This window comes from Schistocerca gregaria, chromosome 1 (genome assembly GCF_023897955.1).
Source record: "Schistocerca gregaria isolate iqSchGreg1 chromosome 1, iqSchGreg1.2, whole genome shotgun sequence".
NCBI classification, from domain to species: domain Eukaryota; kingdom Metazoa; phylum Arthropoda; class Insecta; order Orthoptera; family Acrididae; genus Schistocerca; species Schistocerca gregaria.
In genome coordinates, this window is record NC_064920.1 from 373,343,624 (window position 1) to 373,367,934 (window position 24,311).

At 38.0% G+C, this 24,311-nt stretch overlaps 1 protein-coding gene across 1 annotated transcript in view; it reads right to left on the minus strand.

Moving 5' to 3' along the window:
• LOC126347063 (carbonyl reductase [NADPH] 1-like) overlaps window positions 1-24,311 on the minus strand; it is a 72,848-nt gene that overhangs the window by 47,596 nt on the left and 941 nt on the right. The window lies entirely within an intron of this gene.

Genomic DNA, 24,311 nt, shown 5'->3' on the forward strand with positions numbered 1-24,311 from the left:
CGTGTGGTACCTGAAGAGGGGTAGCAGCCTTTTCAGTAGTTGCAGGGGCAACAGTCTGGATGATTGACTGATCTGGCCTTGTAACAATAACCAAAACCGCCTTGCTGTGCTGGTACTGCGAACGGCTGAAAGCAAGGGGAAACTACGGTCGTAATCTTTCCCGAGAGCATGCAGCTTTACTGTATGATTAAATGATGATGGCGTCCTCTTGGGTAAAATATTCCGGAGGTAAAATAGTCCCCCATTCGGATCTCCGGGCAGGGACTACTCAAGAGGATGTCGTTATCAGAAGAAAGAAAACTGGCGTTCTACGGATCGGAGCGTGGAAGTCAGATCCCTTAATCGGGCAGGTAGGTTAGAAAATTTAAAAAGGGAAATGGATAGGTTAAAGTTAGATATAGTGGGAATTAGTGAAGTTCGGTGGCAGGAGGAACAAGACTTCTGGTCAGGAGACTACAGGGTTATAAACACAAAATCAAATAGGGGTAATGCAGGAGTAGCTTTATTAATGAATAGGAAAATAGGAATGCGGGTAAGCTACTACGGACAGCATAGTGAACGCATTATTGTGGCAAAGATAGATACAAAGCCCACACCTACTACGTAGTACAAGTTTATATACCAACTAGCTCTGCAGATGACGAAGAAATGTATGATCAAATAAAAGAAATTATTCAGATAGTGAAGGGAGATGAAAATTTAATAGTCATGGGTGACTGGAATTCGATAGTAGGGAAAGGGAGAGAAGGAAACGTAGTAGGTGAATATGGACTGGAGCAAAGAAATGAAAGAGGAAGCCGCCTGGTAGAATTTTGCACAGAGCACAACTTAATCATAGGTAACACTTGGTTCAAGAATCATAAAAGAAGGCTGTATACATGGAAGAACCCTGGAGATACTAAAAGGTATCAGATAGATTATATAACGGTAAGACAGACATTTATGAACCAGGTTTTAAATTGTAAGACATTTCCAGGGGCAGATGTGGACTCTGACCACAATCTATTGGTTATGACCTGTAGATTAAAACTGAAGAAACTACAAAAAGGTGGGAATTTAAGGAGATGGCAACTGGATAAACTGAAAGAACCAGAGGTTGTACAGAGTTTCAGGGAGAGCATAAGGGAGCAATTGACAGGAATGGGGGAAAGAAATACAGTAGAAGAAGAATATGTAGCTTTGAGGGATGAAGTAGTGAAGGCAGCAGAGGGTCAAGTAGGTAAAAAGACGAGGGCTAGTAGAAATCCTTGGGTGACAGAAGAAATATTGAATTTAATTGATGAAAGGAGAAAATATAAAAATTCAGTAAATGAAGCAGGCAAAAAGGATTACAGACGTCTCAAAAATGAGATCGACAGGAAGTGCAAAATGGCTAAGCAGGGATGGCTAGAGGACAAATGTAAGGATGTAGAGGCTTATCTCACTAGGGGTAAGATAGATACTGCCTACAGGAAAATTAAAGAGACCTTTGTAGATAAGAGAACCACTTGTATGAACATCAAGAGCTCAGATGGAAACCCAGTTCTAAGCAAAGAAGGGAAAGCAGAAGGGTGGAAGGAGTATATAGAGGGTCTATACAAGGGCGATCTACTTGAGGACAATATTATGGAATTGGAAGAGGATGTAGATGAAGATGAAATGGGAAATACGATACTGCGTGTAGAATTTGACAGAGCACTGAAAGACCTGAGTCGAAACAAGGCCCCCGGAGTAGACAACATTCCATTGGAACTACTGACGGCCTCGGGAGAGCCAGTCCTTACAAAACTCTACCATCTGATGAGCAAGATGTATGAGACAGGCAAAATACCCTCAGACTTCAAGAAGAATATAATAATTCCAATCCCAAAGAAAGCAAGTGTTGACAGATGTGAAAATTACCGAACTATCAGTTTAATAAGTCACAGCTGCAAAATACTAACATGAATTCTTTACAGACGAATGGAAAAACTAGTAGAAGCCGACCTCGGGGAAGATCAGTTTGGCTTCCGTAGAAATGTTGGAACACGTGAGGCAATACTGACCCTACGACTTATCTTAGAAGAAAAATTAAGGAAAGGCAAACCTACGTTTCTAGCATTTGTAGACTTAGAGAAAGCTTTTGACAATGTTGACTGGAATACTCTCCTTCAAATTCTGAAGGTGGCAGGGGTAAAATACAGGGAGCGAAAGGCTATTTACAGTTTGTACAGAAACCAGATGGCAGTTATAAGAGTCGAGGGGCATGAAACGGAAGCAGTGGTCGAGAAGCGAGTGAGACAGGGTTGTAGCCTATCCCCGATGTTATTCAATCTGTATATTGAGCAAGCAGTAAAGGAAACAAAAGAAAAATTTGGAGTAGGTATTAAAATCCATGGAGAAGAAACAAAAACTTTGAGGTTCGCCGATGACATCGTAATTCTGTCAGAGACAGCAAAGGACTTGGAAGAGCAGTTGAACGGAATGGATAGAGTCTTGAGAGGAGGATATAAGATGAACATCAACAACAGCAAAACGAGGATAATGGAATGTCATCGACTCAAGTCAGGTGATGCTGAAGGAATTAGATTAGGAAATGAGACACTTAAAGTAGTAAAGGAGTTTTGCTATTTGGGGAGCAAAATAACTGATGATGGTCGAAGTAGAGAGGATATCAAATGTAGACTGGCAATGGCAAGGAAAGCGTTTCTGAAAAAGAGAAATTTGTTAACATCGAGTATAGATTTAAATGTCAGGAAGTCATTGATGAAAGTATTTGTATGGAGTGTAGCCATGCATGGAAGTGAAACATGGACGATAAATAGTTTGGACAAGAAGAGAATAGAACCTTTCGAAATGTGGTGCTACAGAAGAATACTGAAGATTAAATGGGTAGATCACATAACTAATGAGGAAGTATTGAATAGGATTGGGGAGAAGAGAAGTTTGTGGCAGAACTTGACCAGAAGAAGGGATCGGTTGGTAGGGCATGTTCTGAGGCATCAAGGGATCACCAATTTAATATTGGAGGGCACTGTGGAGGGTAAAAATCGTAGAGGGAGACCAAGAGATGAATACAGTAAGCAGATTCAGAAGGACGTAGGTTGCAGTAGGTACTGGGAGATGAAGAAGCTTGCACAGGATAGAGTAGCATGGAGAGCTGCATCAAACCAGTCTCAGGACTGAAAACCGCAACAACAACATGCTATTTTTCTTACATTTGTCTGTTCCGAGAGCCATATTTATATCATTGCTGAATACTTCCGTTATCTTTAGTAGTTGGTTGAATTGTTGATTTGTTACTACCAGTAGTTTTAGATCATCCATGTATAGCAAATGTGTCATCTTGGGTTGTTATGTTCCAGTAATATTATATCCATAATTTGTATTATTTAGCATGTTGGATAGTGGGTTCAGAGCAAGGCAGAACCAGAAAGGACTTAATGAGTCTCCTTGGTATATTTCATGCTTAATCTGTATCGGCTGTGATGTGATATTATTTGAATTTATTTGGATATTAAGTGTGGTTTTCCAATTTTTCATTACTACGTTTGGGAACTGTATCAATTTAGGATCTACTTTGTATATTTTCAATATCTGTAGTAACCATGAGTGGGGGTACACTATCAAAAGCTTTTTGGTAATCAATGTATGCGTAGTGTAGCGATCTTTGTTTTGTTTTAGCTTGATAAAACTAAACAAAGGTCGCTACACTACGCATACATTGATTACCAAAAAGCTTTTGATAGTGTACCCCACTCCTGGTTACTACAGATATTATTATTATTATTATTATTATTATTATTATTTGTGCTGTACCCATTTTAAATAATAATTCCTAGGTGGTGTAGTTTTTATTTTTGTTTTATGTTAACCCCCCCATGAACCATGGACCTTGCTGTTGGTGGGGAGGCTTGCGTGCCTCAGCGATACAGATGGCCGTACCGTAGGTGCAACCACAACGGAGGGGTATCTGTTGAGAGGCCAGACAAACGTGTGGTTCTTGAAAAGGGGCAGCAGCCTTTTCAGTAGTTGCAGGGGCAACAGTCTGGATGATTGACTGATCTGGCCTTACAACATTAACCAAAACGGCCTTGCTGTGCTGGTACTGCGAACGGCTGAAAGCAAGGGGAAACTACAGCCGTAATTTTTCCCGAGGACATGCAGCTTCTGCATCAAACCAGTCTCAGGACTGAAGACAACAACATTTATGTTAACTGTCAAAGTTTCTATTATATCATTTGAGCTATTATGTTATATTATATGTTTGTTAATAAAGGTTATTTCAGTTTAAGTCCACATTTGCCAACTCCCAGCCAGAAACCCTCCCTGTTTAAAGCCTGTGCCACAATATTAATTACTCACTGCTCTTCTGTGTAATATATTTGTTCTCAAATGGAAGAAAGCTGCACTGGAAGATGGGTTCTGGGATGGGGAAACAAGTCACAGTTGTACATTTAATTCAAGTGCAATACATTGAAATGAATTAAAATTACCAAAGACCTCTGTATTATAGTGTTAATTATAATTTAAAATAAACTAAAACATTTAAATTTAAGAGTTTCTTTGAAGATACTCTTTTTGCTGGCAAAAGTTGTCGCCAGCACATCAGTCGGCAAAGATATAGTGTGAAGATCAATAGTAGGCGCGGGATCAAGCACGCCTATCTGGAAAGAAACGCCTATCTGGAAAGAAACCAAACACACTGGCAAGTGAAACACGCTGCCAAAGCCCTCTCAACCACAAGTATTTAGATTGCCGCCAATGACTGGAGGGCCTCAGTCACTGACTCAATTCACTACTCCAGGTCGTCGTTTGTCATTCATTTGCGGACAAGCATAGTTCAGCTTAGGCTATGACAGTACATAGCAGGACCAGATCAGAGTAATAGCAAGATAATTGATATTGTCTGCAAGAGGACTATTATGTTGTGTTATGTTGCTACCTTGGAGCACATCTCTACAGTGGCGATGTGGACACAACAGTTGGGAGGAGGATAATTTAATGGTGATCAAAGATTTTGCTTGCTTTTTTTTTGTGTTTTAGCTATCAAAGGTGCTCATTTCCATTTGCTAATTTATTTTTGTGTTCTTGCATGTATTCCAGGAAGGGAGCTGGAAACTAATAAAATTTCTCTTTTCAGAGGATTTTCTTGCTTTTTTGCGTTAACAGATATGTGTAGACCATGAATTCCCCGCCCCCACCATTCCCTGCCCCTGTGTCTCAGCTGCAGACAGCCAATGTAGTGAGTCTAGCACAAGCTTTTCAGTTTCAGAACCAACAAATCACAGCATTACTGACAACAGAACAACTACTGGCTGCACAACCAACCAACAAGCCCAACAAGTGCTGCTGACCAGTATACCAATGTTCCTGCAATTTAAGGAAAGAGAGTATGAATGGATTGAATACCTGACCCAGTTTCAAACACATTGTCAGGTTCCTTGTGTTCAAGGTACTGTAAAGTTCCTTCTATTGCAAGGTCCCTGGGGTTCAGGTTAATACAAAAACTATTCCCAACCATTTCTCCCGACAAACTCACCTATGATAAAGTAATCAATGCATTAACGAAGTATTAAGACCAGGAAGTCCATTTTACAGTGATTTCATGACAAGAGAAGCAATAACATTCAGTGTCCCAGATAGTAGAATATGGGAACAGATCTTAAAGTACTCTGATCCATCACTTCCCCATGTACTGAAAATCTTAGAGCAACATGACTCGGGTACCATAGCGGCTGATAAATTTGACCAGGCCCTGATTTGTTGGATCAAGTCGCCCATTGTTTGCGATCATTCCAAGCAACCACAACAACAAGCACATTTTCGTACACAACCATGCAGACAGCCCTGTATGCATGTGAAAAAAACTTGTGAACTTAGTGAAGTCTTGCCCTAGATGTTTTGCTCACCATAGAAGACAGGGTTGCCCATCACATAACACAATGTGTTAGACATATAAGAAAGAAGGCCATGTCCAAGCAGTCTGTTTGCAACGGCACAAAAACACCAATTTTGCCCACTCCCAGAAAAAACAGGCTCGTGCAGTTGCAGTGAATGCTGTGTTTTTATAAACCTATGACAGGTTCTGACCAAAGTAAGATTAAAGTTGTGCCTCCTCCTCACCCTAGTGCTGTGCAGCGACATTCTAACAAACTTTTTATCTCATTACGAGTGGTGGCCATTGTGTGAACTTTCAGTTAGACACAGGTACCTCAGTAACTTTGGTTAATCGTGGCACATACTAACAGTTAGGCTTACTACACCTTTCTAAGTCTAATAAGTACCTAACCGCTTACAATGGACAGGAAATTCTATCACTTGGACAGTGTAGTTTACCTGCCACTTACAAATCTCACACTACTGCAGCGAATTTTACTGTGTTGAAATTGAGAGACAGTGAGAACACATTCAGTTTGGATGCCTTTGATTTGTTTGGACTTAGCATCCATGACAACGTACTGTCCGTATCTGCTTTTGCACCAGACAATGTAGCTAGCTTGCTTAAAGAATTTCCTGAACTATTTTCAGAAGGAATGGGAAAAGCTAATAACATTGTAGCTCATGTTACATTGAAAGACAATTCACAGCCTAAGTTTTTCCAGATCTGCACCGTTCCAGCTGCCTTAAGAGACAAAGTAGCCAGTGAATTGAAAGAATTGCACAATAATGGTATAATTGCTCCCATTCAAGCTAGTCAATGGGCAAGTCCTCTCGTTCTGTTGCCTAAGCCTTTTGCTTGCATTCACACTTGTATTGACTTCAAGTTTACAGTCAACTAACAAACCGTAGTTGTCACTTATCTGTTACCTCGCCTTGTGGAACTCATGGGCAGACTTGGTGCACGATGTCACTTTTCTAAGGTTGATTTGCGTGAAGCGTACTTGCAAATTCCATTGGATGAAGAATGACAGAAAGTGTTTATTGTAAATACACACTTAGGACTGTCCTAGTATGTGTGTTTGCCCTTTGGCATTGCTTCTGCTCCCACCATTTTTCAACGTTACTTGGAACAGCAGACTGCACAAGTGCCATTTTGTTCAAACTACCTTGACGATATTGTCATCTTGGGTTGTACACCAGAGGAACACATTGCCAATTTGCGTACTCTTTTTCGAGTGTTGTCTGAAGCAGAAGAGGACTCAAGTGTCGTCTCAAAAAGTGTGACTCTTTTCAAACTGAACTACACTACTTAGGTCACATGATAGACAGTCCGGGTATGCACCCCCCTCCAATCTCATTTGCTTGCAATCCACGACCTGCCTGTCCCTCGCAATGTGCGTGAAGTGCAGTCAGTACTAGGCAAGATGACATACTACATTCGGTTCATATTGAATGCTGCTCAGATCGCAGCTCTATTGCATCACTTGTATCACAAAAATGTACTTTTTGTGTGGACTAAAGGATGTCAAGATGCATTTCAGAAACTCAAAAATGCTTTGTTTAGTGACAGATGTTTAGTGGATTTTGACCCTGCCAAGCCAGTAGTTTTGCACATCATTGCTTCTTCCTACAGAATCGGCACTGTGCTTTCACACAGAATTAGAGCTTAAGACAGACCCATTGCTTTTGACTCAAAGTTGTTAATTCAAACTCGGTACAATTATACACAAATAGAAAAATAAGTTCTCACTATTATGTATGGTGTGACAAAATTCCATCACTATTTGTATGGACACAAGTTCTATTTAATGACAGATCACAAGCCTTTGCAATCCTTGTTTCATCCATCAAAGCCAGTTCCTACACTCACAGCTAACAAATCAGGCTTTGTTGCTTTCGCAGTTTCAGAATGAAATTGTGGACAGATCTATGGTAAAGCATGGCAATGTAGACACCCTATCTCGTCTTCCAATTGACCCAGACTCTGATGAGTCTGCCGCATCTTGTTGGCAAATTGATGCGCAGGACTCTGAATTGCTGGAATATTTTCCCTTGCACTACAGAAAAAATTGCACAGACTGCAGAAGCAGACCCAGATCTCAAGATTTTGTTGCATTAAATTCACAGGTCTTGGCCTTGTTCATTGAACAGTATCCAGAACTCAGTTATGCGCTGATATTTTGTATGTCGGCACAACCTTTCAGTTAAACAGGTGTGATTCTAGTTCAAAATGACAGTGGACAAAGCGTGTGCTTATTCACAAAATGCTGGAAAAGGATGTGTTGCAATTGCTCCATCAAGGACTAACTATACACACTAAACACTAAACAGTTAATGTGACAGCACTGTATATGGCAGGACATGGATGCCCACATTGAACAGAAGATGTCACAGTGTTTTGCATGCATGGAAAAACAATCCGCCTCAGACATTCTCAGCTTGCCCTAAGTCTCAATCACCATGACAATAAGTGCAAATAGACTTTGTAGGACCATTTTTGAATACTCGTTGGCTCGCATTGGTAGACTCTTTTAGCAAATTCCCATTTGTGGTGCCCATGGCTTTTACTATATCACATAGCACCATTCAGGTGTCGTCCTCTATACTTTACACAGAAGGTTTGCCACAAGCACTTGTGTCAGACAACGGACCACAGTTTACATCACGTGAATTTGAACAGTTTTATGAACGAAACAGCATCTGTCATCTAACCAGTGGTCTGTTTCATCTGCAGTCCAACCGAGAAGCAGAATGCTTTGTGCGCAGCTTTAAACAACACATGGCCAAGCTTTGCATCACCCACACATGGGCACAGGTGCTGCAACTCAATCTCGCCTCCTATTGCTCAAACCCACGAGATGGACCATCACTGGTGGACCTTCTGCAAGGCCATTGCCATCGGACACTGCTACTCATGTTAACCCACTGCAGCATCCAGTGCTGCGAATGGTCTGCAAGTATCGCTTTGCACCACATGACTTTTTCTTTTCACGGTTTATGTCAACAATGAGTGCTGGGAGAGGCATGATCCAGGAACACACTGGCTCTTTTATGTACTTGATTGCAGGTCGTGATGTTCTGCAGCAATGCCACCAGAACCAAATTCGAGCATGTCATTTGTCTTGTGATTCTGCCACTTTTCTTCCCCCAGATTCACGGCCTCATGGGACCCCCGTGGTCTTCGCAGCTGGCCGCTGGTGCCACCACCTCACCCCAGAGGATTGGATGGATGATATGCCTTTGCCCACACTGTCCCTGCTCGCTGACCCAATGGATGTGAACTGTCTTTATCTTCACCATCATCACCTCAGGACATGCCCTCAGGCCTAATGTGTGCCCTGGCAGCAGTTTCCCAGAGGATGCTCCTGTTGCCTCACAAGCCAGATGGCGGGGTATGGGCAGGAGTATGCCATCCTCCAGTCACTGCTCCCGGTTCATCTCTATGTCCAGCATCCTGCCCTCCCCTATCCCTCCATTGTCATTTGCATCCTCCCTACACAACAACGGTGCAGTATTTTTTTTTTTTTTTTTTTTTTTTTGGGGGGGGGGGGGGGGGAATGTGCTGGCATAAGCTGTCGCCAACACACCAATCGGCAAAGATATAGCATCACGATCAATAGTAGGTGCTGGGTCAAGCGCACCTATCAGGAAAGAGGCCAAAGATACCCTCACAAACAACATGCTGCCAATGCCCTCTCGACCGCAGGTATTCAGATCGCTGCCACTGGCCGGAGGGCCTCAGTCAGTAACTCAACTGCAAACTCAACTCACTATTCCAGGTTGGCATCTGTCATTCATTCAAGGAGTGGCATAGTTCAGCTTAGGCTATGACAGTGTGTAGTGGGGCCAGATCAGAGTAATAACAAGATAACCAATATTGTTTGCAAGACGTCTATTATGGAAGAGCCTGTAGTACAGCACATGGACTCAAAGTTAAGCAGTAGCTATCTTTTCATGTAAGTAAAGAACCGTGTTAATCTACGTGTGCATTTGTGTTGCAATGTGTCCCTTGGTACAAGACTCAACAGCTGTGACGATGACGCAACACTCCAACAGAAAAGAGGTTGCGTAATAGAAAGTCCTTTAAATCAGTCTTAAAATAAAGCATGTTATCTACATAAAACATTTAATGTGCTCTGGTAGTTTTTTGAAGATATTTGTACCCGTATACCCGATTCCTTTCTGCATGTCCATCAATACCTTGACGGCTTTGTATGTAAATGCTGCTTTCAGTCCTAGTGTTATGTTCATAGTAAAGACAAAGGAAATGCAACTGCCCCCCCCCCCCCTCCCCCCCCCCCCCCCCCCCCCCCTCTCTCTCTCTCTCTCTCTCTCTCTCTCTCTCTCTCTCTCTCTCTCTCTCTCTCTCTCTCTCTCTCTCTCTCTCTCTCTCTCAAAATACTCTACCTGCAAGATGTTCTTGATTAACATCAGAGATAATTCTTACATCACGCTCTGTATTCTGTAAATACTGCCCCTGTACATCAAATTTCCCCCCAAAATGATTCTGTAACACATTAGTGAATAAAGATATGCAGATATGCTCAGGCTGGCTAGGCTGCAGCCTTGGAGCCTGCATTTTTATAATCACTCAAGACATAGACATTTTTTTATGAGGTTATACAACAACTTTTTAGCAGACAACTGATATGAATCAGCTTTCATCTCTCAAACTTCGCACTCCCTTGTGCCAAATTCCTAGCAGCCATCATAAAATATGTGGAACTTCATTTTGCAAAATTGTTATGACTTTTAAAAGAATGATTAATGGAATATTTGCAGTTGAAACTGAATCTGATTTCTCAGAAAATATATATAACTTTCTGTCACCAGATTCAGATTCTTGAGATCTATTTTAAGATAATGAATAAAGTTATGATATTTTAGGATATGTATAAGATGTCTTAATACCCATAGTGTCTGACAGATAACAACTTCCTTATTTGTGACATCATAATAAGGACAAGCTACAACTGTGACCCTTTTCTTGTGAAAATATAAGGGGCATTCAATAAGTAATGCAACACATTTTTTTTTTTTCTGGAAGCAGGTTGGTTTTATTCAGGATTCCAACACACCATATTATTCCCCACTCTTTTGACTACAAAATCCTATTTTTCAGTATAATCTCCGTTCAATTCAACGGCCTTACGCCACCTTACTGGGAGGGCCTGCATGGTACCACTCCACTGTTTGATGACGTAGCCTATGTCCTGCTGTGTCAATAACCCTGCCCCCCATTATCCACAGACATGCTTCCTGTGGAGTGCATCCTTCTTGGGCCAAAGAGAGAGAAGTTGGAAGGTGAAAGATCTGGGTTGTAGGGTGGATGAGGAAGAACAGTCTATTGAAGTTTTGTGAGCCTGTAGGTACACAGAATTGTGTGAAACCTTGCATTGCCTTGGAGAAGTAGTTGTCTGTTTGCATTTCTTTGGTGACAAACGCATTGAAGACATTTCTTCAATTTCCTGAGGGTAGTGTGATACATTTCAAAGTTGACTGTTGCACCATAAGGGAGGAAATCAAACAGAATAACCCCTTCAGAGTCCTGGAAAACCACCACCATGACCTTACCAGCTGAGTGTGCGGCTTTGGACTACTTCATCAGAGGAGAAGTGGAATGGCATCACTTCATAGACTGCCATTTTGTTTCTGGTGCAAAGTGATGGACACTAGTTTCATCACCTGTGATGATGATCAACAAAAAATTGTCACAATTAGCCTCATAATGTGCAAGCAGTTCCACACAGATGGTCCATCATTCTTCTTTATGGTCTTCTGTTACGTGGTGAGGAACCCAATGGGCAGACAGACACCTTTGAGTACCCCCAATGGTGGGCGAGTGTGTCAGCACGACCAATAGACACACCCAGTTGCACAGCAAGATGTTTGTGATTCTTCAATCACCTCGAACGAGGGTGTCTGCACGTTCCATAATTGCAGAAGTCATAACTTTGTGTGGCCGGAGGGCACGTGGGAGATCGGAGATGTTTGCACAACCTTTCTGTGATGATAACAGGCACCTCACCCAACAACACCATGCTTTTCTTCACTGTCAGGTCTCTTAGACATTCTGCAGGCACCTATGAAATTTGAAATGCTCTGGTTTTCCACCAAAAGAAACTCAATGACAGCTCTCTGCTTGGAATACACCTCCATTACAGACACCATCTTGAAGGCTACATATAGCACCACCACCTACGGGACATTCATGAAACTATAGGGGCTGAAGTAGGAATATTCGATAATTTCCCATAACAAATTCTGCATTTTTTTCAACTGAAATTGCCTGACAACAAAAAAAGTGTTGCATTACTAATTGAAACATCCCTATATTATAAGTAACTTCACTAGTATGAACTGTAGGTGTAAACAAATCAGTCAATAAGATAATATGTAATTTTCATTTTAATGTTGGTTCGAAAAGTATTAAGTTTGAACTACTTATAATCAAAATTTTCTTGGTGTTACATCCCTTTTATCATCTTGCAATTGCCTAACAAGCATCTTTCCTTCTAGTTTCACTATTTTATTTTTAAAGTTGGAATACTGATGGGTAGATCAGTAAACTAATGAGGAGGTACTGAATAGAATTGGGGAGAAGAGAAATTTATACTAAAACCTGACTATAAGAAGGAATCAGTTGGAAGGATACATTCTGCGCCATCAAGGGATCACCAATTTAGTACTGGAGGGAAGCATGGGGTGGGGTTGGGGGTGGGGGGATTTGTAGAAGCAGATCAAGAGATGAATACAGTAAGCAGATTCAGAAGGATGTGGGTTGCAGCAATTACTCTGAGATGAAGAGGCTTGCACAGATACATTAGCATGGAGAGCTGCATCAAACCAGCCTTTGGACTGCAGTCCACAACAATAAACAACATCTAGTGTTTAATACCTTAATGGTAGTAGTTACTTCATTTTTTAATCTTCTTAATTTAATAAATCATCAACTGTACAGCAAAACTAATTTACACAATTAGTTAATAAATCTTAAATGTTACATTATAGGCTTTTAATAAGAAAACAGCTCTAAAATGGTATATTCCCAGGTTAGCTTTCACAAAATTTCCACTGTAGGGTCTTCACCAAAGTTTCAGCCCAAAAGGTCTACAGACCCTAGCACGGCTCTGTACATCTAATCTAATCTAATTCTAGTAATCACGAGCACTGCAAATGTTGCCAAAGCAAGATGCTCCAGACCCCAACACAGCCATTTATAGCAGTAATCACAAGCACTGAAAATGTTGCAAAGCAAGATGCTTCAGTAATTCTTGGCACTGGGGTTTTTGAATTAAGATTATTATCTACTTGATGTCCCAAAGAATTAACACTTTCTGTTTCCTTATTTGAGAGACCTATATTTATAGCTTGTGGAGTTCTATGAAAGTATTGCACTATATGTATTGAGTTTTGTGAAAATTTATTGCCAATACATTTGTCTTCAACCCTCTGTTAATATTTTTGAACATTTCATCAGCTGCCTTCACCAAGGGAATTGGTACTATTATTTATTCCTACATCTGTATCAACAGCACAAAGGACAGTATTTGCTTCTTCTGAATGATTTACATAAAATAAAACAATAGAGTGCCCAAAAACAGACACTTGTGGAATAACTTAAGGCATTTGTCTGCTTCATATTCTGAGTGACTAATGGTGTAAAATGCCTCGGCATTTATAAACTGGGGCAAATGCCCAAAATTCATAAATGCCCAAAATTCATAAATGCCCAAAATTCATAAATGCCCAAAATTCATAAATGCCCAAAATTCATAAATGCCCAAGTATTTATGCAGTTTAAAGATTATTTGATAAGCAGCAGAAAAAAAATCTAAGCTGATATTTTGTATTGGAAAGGTGTTTTGCAACACTGCTTCATTAGTGGTTGGGTAACCAAGCTAAGCTGCTTCAGAGTTTGGGGACAGTTATTAGGGGAAATAAACTGGACTGTAAACATACAGTAACTTTTTACATTTTTGATGAGGTCAGTTTCTGGGGTAGTACATAAAAAAAAAAAGGAAATAACGCTCACTCAAGTTTAGAAGTAATTTTGAAATAGAGTTTATATTAAGTAGCTACCCTGTAGGAAGTAATTTTACTTATACTGTACTACAGAGAAAAAAAAATTGTTTCCAGTCAGTTTCTTGATCTTCATAAGTTGAAGAAGAATCATGACATTCTGACTGTCTCAGATTCACCTGAATCTGATTCCACACTGACTATTGGGTTCCTTTCTGTTGTGTTTTTGCTTGGACTGTTCAGTATGTGTTTTTCCTTGGGATCAACAGGCTTAGGTCATTTTCATACTGCATTTATTAACTTTGTTATACGAGAGGTATGTTGTTAGTTTTTCAGCTCTCTCTGATGTGAGTGTGTTTCTTTTTTAATGTGGATCCCTCTTAAGAGTGCTGAAGGAATGCTCTGTAGGAGCAGATGTAACATGTGCACCCAAAATCTTTACAACTTCTGCCAGTTCACAAGTTCCTTCTAAACTTGACCGCCACAATAGAGGACTTAGACAATGATTTTTTATCTTCCTGAGGGTGAGGACCCACTCCTTCCCACACAAACTGTCTGGACAAAAGTCCTTGTTTGTCCCAATAAACAGCCAAGCACTATCTAACCTGAATAACATTTAGTCCACTGTTCTTTGCTGTGCCATGAATCCTATTGCATTAAGCATCTCTATGGGCTTCAGGTTACTGTGTTGTACTGCTGGATCAAGATGATTAACTGCAAGAGGGGTAGAACACACACACAAAATTCCTTTCTACCTGGGAAGTAGTTGCTCACTCAAAATTTCATTTCCCATTTGCAATAACAGTAATATCATTAATATTTACTTAGAATAGCTGGTATTAGAGTAAAAAAAAGTTTATCCATAATGATTTTAATTAGGGATGCCAAATGTGTAACGTGTTGATCCCAATTCCAAGAACAGCTGATTCTCTATGAATTGACTAGCAAAGGAATGAAACGATTCCAGTGTCTTGGGCATCAATTTCATGTTAATAAATCTTTTTTTTTTTGTTAGTGTTCTCATTTTGTCTTTACAGCAGTGCAGTTAAATGTAAAAAGATGAAGAACTGAAAACTATAGTCAGTTGCATATGACAATGAAGCATTTTTGTTTTTCTTCAATAATCATGACATAAATTTTAAAGTGTGTTACATTAAGCAGCTGTCAGCAACAGTGCCATCCCATCCCTTACTATTTTAATTAGCGAGTTATACATTCTAGCATTAAAAACTTTGAACAACACTTTTTTTATAACTGCCCAGGTTTTGGGCATTTAAAACAGCTTTGGACGAACTCCATGGCAAATGCCAATGTATAAATGTCCTGCTCAATGGGCATTTGTCTGGCCCACATTCCAATGAGTGCCTATACCTATGAAATACCATGGTACCAATAGTCTCTGCTATCTACCATTCAGATAGATAAAAACCATAACAAGTTTGTTTGTGTAGTCATTTTCTGCCCCAAGTACTGTATATAAATGTCTGTTTTATAACTTCAAAATGCCTTTTACTTGCTGGAATATTGCAACATGAAAAAGGCATTTTGAAGTTATAAAATAAACAAAAAACATGAGTCCATGCTTCTATTATTCCAAAATATTTTACCTTTTGCTTGAGTACATCACTGTTCACACAATAGCCACAACTGCAGTAATTTCTGATTTACTGACTGTAATATTTTGAGGAACAAACAACTTTCTAATATGATTAAGGCAATCATATTAGCAAGTTATTTGTTCATAAAATATTACATTCCATAATATTTGCCACTCAGCATGTTTTCTTGTGCATAAAGCACAGGAGGACCCATGAACTTGCCCCAAATACTACATTGCTCATTGTCACCCGCCAACTGTCACTTACCGTTTCAAAGTTGTTGTGACCTTCACATTAGCTTATTTGTTGTGTCTTTATCATTTAATTATTACATGTTTATTTATTTGCTGCTGTATCTGGCAAAGGCGGGCAACAATTCATGCATAAGTGGAGAGCAGGCTGCACTCATGGCTGGTTTCTTTGAGCGTCATCCCTTATACTGTAGATGATTTTTTTCAAAAATATTGGCTATAATGATGAGAGAAACTAATGTTTAGTCTACTTTTTAGTAAAATGTACTAACAATAGTGGGTACAAGTATTTCTAAGGAACCACAGTGAAAAAATTCATTACATAAGTAATTCTATGCACGTCTAGGTTAATGTGAAAAACATTTCATTATATATATATATATATATATATATATATATATATATATGAAGACAGTAACTGTTCTCAAAAGAACAGAATACTGTTGATGACCGTGCAGCTTTTCCCTGGAATAAACGGTGACTAACTGAAACCCTCAGCTGCCGACAGGTGTTGTTGATTTACCTCGATGTGGACAGCTGTCCAGTCCACATCGAGGTAAATCAACAACACCTGTCGGCAGCTGAGGGTTTCAGTTACCATTTATTTCATTATTTTACTACCAACTACGGTACAATTACATTTCATTTTTGAAAGACTTAATGACACTTACCAATTCTTTTACAGAGGTAAGACCAACCTGAATTTTATAATTTTGGATGACATTTCTAAGAAACAAATCTAAATAACTTTTACTGACAGAATTTCTTTAAAAGTTTCTGCAATACTGGGGGCTGGGGCTCTCTATGGTCAGTTCACTATCAACCATTAAATAAATTTATTCCAGTATGGTATTCCCTATTCATTTTAACTATATTCCAAACAGTTATCAAAGGAGCTATTTTTCTTCCTAGAACATATATACATTTTGAGGCTCTGATGATTTTGCTTGCAATTTTACTGTACAGTTTGTAATGTGATTTAATCCTCTCAACATCTGTGTCCCTTGATGTCAAGGAGAGCCTTCTTGCAACTTTGCATGATATGCTGATTCCATTTGTAACTCATGTTCAAGATGCATTTAATCTGTTTCCACTAGTTGAGTTCTTAGAAAAGAAGTTTTCAGTTTGACCAGTTAAACAACACAGTTTTCGTTAACACCAGCACATAGAGTACACTTTTCCAGTCTGTACTATGCAAATTCTTCTTGAATTTCTCAATTCGTTTTCATTTATTACCCTTACAGTTTCCAAATATTTTTGTTATGCACCCTGATACTTACCATCAGCAATTAATCATTGTGGTCTGTGAGGTCATTAACTGAGAGAATCACACTATGACTTTCCAGCCTGAACAAATGTAGGCCTATAAAAAATGTTGTCAATAGCATTATTGCTGGCTCCCACAATTCTTGTTGCAAATTGTACTAGGGATTGTAGATTGTTAATATAGCCACTTAATATTACCTCGTTATGCTTGAAAGTTAAGAAGTTTACTAATCCCTCTAGCCGTTCCATCATGATCATGATGATAAGTTGAAGATAAGGAATCAGATTGTAAAGACTCAACTACTTCATGGAAAACTCAAAACAAACACAGAAAACATCTCCACAAATGTGAACCTGTGCTTCAAATGTGAATCAGTGCTCTAGCCAAACATAATGCACCAGTTACAGATATCAAAACTAAGCTAATTAGTGGGCAACACAATAGTCGTGGAACTAGAAAGACCGGAATACAGACTTACTCATATTGGTCAGCATGTGAGTATATAGTGAACTTAAACTAAGTAACACAAACAAATGCAAGATGAATATATTAGTGAGTCACAGTTCGAACCTGTAAAACCGTACAAATACGAAGTGGAAGCATCATGTAGGCTCTGTCATGGATAAAGCAGGCAGCAGGCTATGGTTTATTGGAAGGATACTAGGGAAACTCAATTGGTTTATGAAGGAGATTTGTAAGCAGTCATTTGTGAAACCCTCGTAGAATATTGCGCAAGTGTGTATTGTATTTTATTTTTTATTGGTCCTGTTGTCTACATAGCAACTTATGCATAAGACATTGGACAAGTCAAGTTATAAATATACAGGCTGAAAGTTGTTTCAAGGCATACATATTTAAGGTCACAATAATACACTTTACACATAAGTATTTATATAACATGTTTCATAAACTTAAATATTCTTCAATGGAGTAAAAGCAGTGATGCTGTAAATATGACTTTAGAGATTTTCCAAATGTATTGACCTCTGTGATAGCTTTTATGTTTTCAGGAAGTTTGTTATAAAGCTTAACTCCCAAATGAAAATTACCTTTTTTGGCACAGTGCTGAGCTGATTTGAGTTTCTGTTTTGTCTGGTAAAGTGATCATGTATATCACAGTTTTTTTTGAAGTCTCCAGTCCTTCCTTACCTATTACATTTAATTTAAAGAACAAAAGGGTTTCCATAATGTATACACATAGTAATGGAGGAATACCAGATTTCTTAAACAGGGGTTTACAAGAGTCTCTAGGCTTGCACCCAAACAAGATTCTAATGGCCCTTTTTTGTAGTTTAAAAGTGCTATTAGCTGTTTTCGAGTTTCCCCATATCTAAGACGAGAACGAAAGTAGGCATGATATGTATTCAATACTGTTTTCTCACTACAGCACATGATTTTAATGAACAAAGAACATAACATGTTTTGCTCAGTTCTGCATTGAGATATTCAATATGACTATTCCATATGATGTTACTCTGCAGCCAAAGTCCTAAGAATTTGGTTTCTGCATTGTTACCAACTGGTTCGTCATTGATAGAGACTGATGGAATAAACATGTCCTTGTTAGGAACATTGTGGAATTTTAGAGCAATGGTTTTCTTACTGTTTATTACAAGCTGATTACTCTGTGCCCAGCTGCTAAGTTGTTTTGTGACTACGTTTACTGTCTGCTGTAACTGTTCATTGTCGTCTCCTTTTAGTAGAATCGTGGTGCCATCTGCAAATATGATTTGTGCGCATCACCATTTAAGCTTTGATCATTTATGTACAGAAGAAACAGAAGGGGTCCCATTACTGATCCTTGGGGTACACCATATTTGTTTATAGTCAGATAAGTGATTACAGTTTTTAGTTCAATATTTGTGTGCTTGATGCACATTGCCTGCTTACAATTAGTCAGGAAGGAACTGATCCACTTGTTGGACAGACCTCGAATACCATATTTTTCAAGCTTAGATAGCAGAATTTTATGGTCCACCATGTCAAAAGCTTTTGACAAGTCAATAAAAACTCCTATTGTTTCCTGTCTCCCCCCCCCCCCCCCCCCAAAAAAAAAATCAGGTTTAAGATGGAATTGATGCACTCAGACAGCAGTTGTCATTGACCTCTTATTTCTGAACCCATGTTATTCATTACATAGGATGCTGTTTTTATTTATAAATTTCATAAGTTTGTCATACATAACTTTTTCCAGTACTTTAGAGATGCACGAGGAAATTGTGCTGGGTCTGTAGTTATTTACATTGTCTTGATCCCCTTTTTTATATACAGGAATAGCTTCTGATTTTTTTCAACACATCGGGGAAAGTGCCTGACTGAAGTGAGCAGTCACATAAGAGTGTGAGTACTTCAATTAGGTTTGATGTGCTCTTCTTTAACATTGTTGCAGATATACCACCAATATCTGCCGATTTGGGATTTTTTTTAGTGCTTTTATTGCTTTAGCTACTTCATCTTGTGAAACAGAACTGACGTACATAGATCCCCTACATGGACTTATTTTATATTCATTTGCTTGGGTGCTCTTAAAGTTTGATTGTAACATTATCAGCAACACCTGTGAACAAGTTGTTAAATGTGTTGGCTACTTCTAAGGGGTTTGTTACTTTTTTATTTTTATGTGATAGTGTTATATTTTTGCAAGATTGTCTGTATTCTCCACATTCTTTTTTTATAACACTCCAGATAGCCTTTGATTTATTAGCTGAATTATAAATGATTTTATCATTATGCATTATTTTTGCTGCTTTTATTACTTTTCTTAATATTTCGGAGTATTTTTTATAGTACGCGCGTACTTCAGGTGAAGATCCAGCTGTTTGTTCTAGAGTTCCCCCGTAAGATTAATGTTTTCAGTGGGAATGCAAGTTCAAAGAAATGGGTTAATGTATCAATGAAAGCGTTGAATTTTTCACTTATGTCATTCATTTTGTACACTCCTGGCCATTTTTCTTTCTGTAATAAGTTGTTGATGTAGTTACATTAAGCTGATTATAACTTCAATATGCTGTTCTGAAAGACATGTTAATAATACTGCCTTGTACTTTTATGCTTAATATTTGAGCAAAATGGTCACTAAAAGATAGATTGAAAATTTTTAGTGAGGTGTTGTGTACACTCTTCTTGACTAGAAACTGATCAGGAGCTGTTTGGCAAGTTTCTGTTACTCGGGTAGCTGCTTTTACTTCAGCCTTTAAATTGTAGGATGTTGGAAGGTTCAAAATGGTCTCCCTTTTTCCACAATTCGTGAGCAAATCAATATTGAAGTCACCACAGATTATCAAATCACAATCCATTTTATTTACTGTATTTAGAAATGTTTGGGATCCATACCAAAGAGGAATGTCAGGGGAAATCAGATGTGTACAGAGGTGGTCAGAATGAATGGTCACAGATTTGTCTGACCCATGGGAGAGCAAAGCAACTGAACAGGCAGTCTCTAAGATAGTTTCTCCATCTGGATGAAATAGGAAAAGTTCTAATAACTGGTACAATGGAATGTACCCTCTGACATGCACTTCACTGTGGTTCACATAGTATAGCTGTAGATTAACATGAAGGCAAATTGGGTAAGTACAACAGATAATGCACTTAACAAAAGTATGTGGATGAAAAAGAACTCTTTTACTGCAACAAATACAGTAAATTTAGGCATCCTAAGAATTATATGGTTCATGTTTTGAGTCCAGCTTGATTAATAATAGAATATTTACAAACAATATTTTGACAATTTACCTCAGTGTCTCTGTTTACTGCTCTGAGGATTGGTTTTGTGTACACCTGCAGCCTGAAATTTAATCACTGACTTCATAAAATCTGGGTCTTAAAATTTTTAAATTTTGCTGGAGATTAAAAATTGTATCAGAACAGAAGAAAAGTGCCAAGATCTATTTAAGAAGGAACCAGGGTAAAATCTCTTTCCATATATCCTGATTATCTGACTCCTTCCAGTAAAAACCAAGGTAAGCATTTCAATATCTTGAAACAAACTTTTAACTACTTGCAATAAGCTGTTTACTCAGTTGTAAATGTTTCTACTTAGTAAGATAAATTAATTATTGTGTCTTATCAATATTGTCTGTATCTCATATGTATTCTGCTATGTGAACTATGTACCACACTATTTTAATTACTTGTAATAAGCTGTATATTCAATTGTAGATATTTCTACTTAGTACTCTGCATTAAAATTAATCTGTGTATATAGGAGCCCTGATGGGAACTTAAATGATTTCTGTCACCAACTAGAAGCAGCTTTAAATACTATAAAAAACTTCAACAAAACAGTGATCATATGTGGAGATTTTAATATAGATTTTCAAGAAATCTCAAAAGACCAGCAAAGCTTGATGACCCTACTGGAAACATATAACATAAAAACCACCATTGACTCTCCTACAAGAGTTACACCAACAACTAGTACAACAATTGATCAGATATTAATAAAGACAAATGTAAATAACAATTTCTGTGCCGGAAATCTTAATACTGGCTTTAGTGATCACTATGCACAGTTTATTGCTTTGCACACCCCCAAATGAAACAACTGAGAAAGAGGAACTTGTAAAAGAAGCAAGGAAATTCACTAACAAACAAATAAACCTTTTTGTACTGAGACTAAGTGAAGAAACTTGGTATGAAGTGTATACTTGTGAAAATACTAACAAAAAGTTTGAAAAATTCATGGAAATCTTCATGTCATACTTTGAAGCTGCATTTCCATTAAAAAAGCAAAAATGTCAACCTAACTTCAAAAAGAACAAATGGATCACAACAGGTATTAGAATATCTTGTGCAGAGAAAAGAAGATTACACACTATAGCAAAGACACAGCACATGCCTCCTGAATTTCATTTGTACCTGAATAATTACAAGAGGATCCTCAAAAATGTTGTAAGAAAAGCTAAAACAATGGCAAATGACAAATACATTGAAAATTCAAAAAACAAATCTAAAGCTATGTGGGAAGCTATAAAAAAATCAAACAACAAGTGAAACTAAAAAATATAAAAATATGAACTTATGTTATGAAGGACAAATGATTTCTTGCCCAACAGAAATTGCAGGGACCTTCAACAAATATTTTGCAAACGTAAGTGAACAGTTGGTGAGTGGACTGGAAGAACACAACAAAATATCACCTCCATCATGCAATAGTGTGAGAAATGTGTCTACATCTTTGTTCCTTTCACCCACAAATTCTGAAGAAATTTTATCAGTTATAAAAACCTTGAAAACAGGGTACTCATGTGGAATGGATGGAATACCAGATGCAATCATTAAAAAATGCTGTCTTGCCTTAGCTGAACCCTTGACACATATGTGCATCAGGAACTTTCCCCTCATGCTTGAAAACAGCAAAGCTGAAACCACTGTTCAAAAAAGGAAATCCAGAATGTGTTTCAAATTATAGACCAATAGCCCTACTGCCTGTATTTTCTAAAATTTTAGAAATGTTTTTTATAAGAGATTGTCCGATTTCCTAAATAAAAATAAAATTCTATCTCCTTCACAACATGGCTTCAGGAAAGGCTATTCAACTGAAAGTGCAATATTTGAATTTCTTAATGAAATCTATGCTAAACTGGATGCAAGTGAGTTTGTGACAGGCATACGTCTTGATTTATCTAAAGCTTTTGACGTCATTGACCATAATGCCCTACTGCAGAAGCTTGACCAGTTAGGAATTAGGTATATCCAATGAGTGGCTCAAGACATACCTATGTGGTCACAAACAGGTGGTTGAAGTGCAATATACTGACCATAACAAAATCAGCTACTTCTATTCAGGATATGAAAAATGTGAAATATGGTGTCCCTCAAGGATCAGTATTAGGACCCATTCTGTTTCTCCTCTACGTCAATGATCTTATGTACAACAAGTATTGCCAAACTACCCTCCAATTTGCAGACGATACAAGCTTCCTTATTAGTGGTAAAACAGAAGAAAAACTAAAAGACTCCGCTATACAAATAATGAACAGTGTAGAACAGTGGTTCAACTATGACAAGCTAATTATAAACAAAGAAAAGACAGTAGCACTGAACTTCTATAATGTAAAAGGAAGACACCACCCAAACATAGAAATAGAACTTAGGGACAGAGTTCTTGAAAGTGTTAACAGCACTAAATTTATGGGACTCTGGCTCCAGAACAACACAAAACGGGAGGTACATATTGAATATTTGCAAAGAAAACTAAGCAAAACCTTTTACATTATATGGATCTTAAAAACTTGTTGCAGCAAAGCCAGCCTGTTAAATGTATACTACTCCTATGTGCATTCCGTAATTAAATATGGCATAATCTTCTGGGACAATATAACAACAAATATTAAACTTTTCAGGATGCAGAAGAGAATACTAAGAATTATTGAAGGGGTAAACAATACGAAATCGTGCAGACCCATATTCAAAAAACTGTGTTCTTCCTCTTCCTTGCATTTTTATCTACGAAACATCAGTTTTCATCAAACAATATATTGATAGACACGCAGATATCTTATTAAAAAATGAAGATATACATGCACACAATACAAGGCAAAAATCTGACCTTCATGTGAAACAGGTGAGAACATCATTGTGCCAAAAAGGCACTTTACATACTGGGATAAAGATTTTCAATAACCTACCTAAACATATTAAATCAATAGGTAAACTCTGTAGTTTTAAGGCTGAAGTAAAGGCATATTTAATTGAGCATTGCTTTTACAGTCTGACAGAATATATAAAAGCCAAACAACAAAAGTAAAGATGCATTATTAATATTCTACTTTGTATGTTGCCTGTGATGTTTGTTGTATTTAAGAATCTGTGCTAAATTACCTGACTATCTAGTCCTTAGCATTGCAATACAAACCGTATTTTTATCTTGTAAATACCTAACCATGTCCAATATCCTTTTATATATTCTATACATATAGGATTTGAAGGACTAAATAAATAAAAATAAATAAATAGTAAGATAATTTAATTATTGTTTCTTACTCATATTCTGTCTATCTCTTCTATGTTTTCTGCTATGTGCAGTATGCACCACCGTCATCTCGCATCACACACCACCTTTATTATATTTTGTCTGTATATTCTATATGTATTCCGCTATGTGAGTTATGTGCCACTACTGTCATCTCTCATCATATACCATCTTAACATAATTTTTCAAATTGACTTGTCCTATATCATGATGTGCTTTGCTGTACAAATTGTATGATCTACAGGACCAATAATAAATCAAATCGAATAACAATATTATGAATTTTCTTCCTTATTCTCCTTATCAAAATTGCTCCTGTCATTTACTTGCAACTTAATGAGTGGCACACTGAGTCA